We start from the raw sequence: 2,106 nt of genomic DNA, 5'->3' as shown, positions 1-2,106 counted from the left end.
AAACTATAAAGATATATAATATTAGGCCTAAGTATTACTAAGTAATTAATAAAACTTTTAATACCTTATATATCCTAGGCAGGCTAGGCTTCTTAACTAATATTACTCTATTAGGCACCCTAGTATATATACTTAATCTACTAGTAATACCCTAACTAATACTAGAACTACTAAAGTTTACTAAACTACTATTACCACCATCTCTAGCTTTTATTATTAATTAAATAATTAAGTAACTAGATAAAGCTAAAGAGGTTTTAGATAAGACTAAAAGCTATATAATTATTAATTTTTAAGATATTAATATAGTAATTATTCTTAATATTTATTTAGTTCCCTCTTAGGCTAAGATAATTACTAAATTAGCTAATTATCCTTATATTATAATTATAGATGCTATAGTAATATTTTACTAATAGCTAATATACCCTAATAGCTAATAGTTTACTAGAGTTATAACTTACTAGGCCTAGATAAGAATACTTCTATATATATCTAATAGATTTCCTTAATAGTATACTATATATATAATATTAAGTAGACCTAATTTTTAAGGATATATAGCATTTCCTCTATATATATATTAATAATTTTATTTTACAAAGCTATATACTTAATAAATATAAAAATTAGTTATTAATCTTCTTTAAAAAATATATAGAGATATAAATTACCTTTAGCCCCTAGAAGATATTTATTACCTTCCTATCTATCTAAGTACTAAGATAGAATATATCTTCTCTTAGAATAATAGTAGTAGAAGATAAACTAGCTACTATTATAAAGCTTAAATTTCTAGTTATACTAGCAGATCTAGATATATATATTAGATTAACTAGTTAGATGCAATCTTATATACTATATTATTCTATAATTATTTAGCCTCTTTAAGATTAAAAGATATAGCTACTAAAATATAGACTAATAAAAGGCAAAGCATGCTAGTTTTATATAGAGAGAACTTTACTAGATAATATTATAGATAAAGAATATAAATCTTTTAACTCTTTATAGGACTATCTAAAAGACCTAAGGATACTTATATATTAGAATATAGACTAGCCTTTATATATTAATATAGATTTATTAAAGCATCTTAGTTATAGAGTAATAGTATTTTATATCTAATTTAATATTCCTAATAATCCTATATTTTAGCTAGATTAGGATTATTTAAAAGGGCTCTTACCTAAGGCTATTATACTAATTATATTTTTAAGCTATATTCTTACTAAGGCAGAAATAAATTACTAGCTAATAGAACTTAAAGTATTAGGCCTTATCTAGATTCTCTAAAAGATAAGATATATAATTAAAGTATATAAAACAGGTGTTTATATCTATACTAATTATACTATAATAATTAATATTATAAAGTAGACTAGTCTTTCTACTTTATTAATAGATAAGTTAAACCTATATCTAGTTTAAGCTTCTTAGTATATCTAATTATTTCTAATAATTATATTATATTATAAACCAGGTAAGAAGTATATTATCCCTAACACCCTATCTTATCTACCCTCTTTTATTAAGGAGGAATTAAATCTAATAATATTAGATACTAATCTACTTAATATTCTATTTAGCTACACCTTACATAGTAATAATATATTATTATAATCTATAATTATTAGTATTACTTTATTAGATAAGTTTAAGTAGTAAGTAGCTAAGGGCTATTAGTTAGATTAAAGATAGTCTAAGGTTATCTAGATACTTTATAAAAATTCTAAATTACTAGTCCTAGTTACCTTACTATATATTATATATAATAGTTTACTTTATATACTAGATAGATTACTTTATATACTATATATACTACTTTATAAAACCCTAGAGGCAGTATATAATAAAAATAGATATCCTAGGATTAGATAGATAATTAAACTTATAAAAGGATTAGTTTTTAATTATCTCTACTATTAGGTAAAGTAATATATATATTACTACTCTAAATACTAAAAAAAGCAAACTAGATATTACTTACTATATAGTATCTTATAACTAATTATCACTCTAGTAATTCTATTTTATACTATAATAATTAATATTATTATTACCTTACTAGATACTAGAACTTATAATATAATTATATTAGTTACT

The sequence above is a fragment of the Aspergillus pseudoviridinutans genome, assembly GCF_018340605.1.
Source record: "Aspergillus pseudoviridinutans IFM 55266 DNA, scaffold_2, whole genome shotgun sequence".
NCBI classification, from domain to species: Eukaryota; Fungi; Ascomycota; class Eurotiomycetes; order Eurotiales; family Aspergillaceae; genus Aspergillus; species Aspergillus pseudoviridinutans.
The sequence above is the reverse complement of the archived record's forward strand: the minus strand, read 5'-3'. Positions refer to the sequence as shown.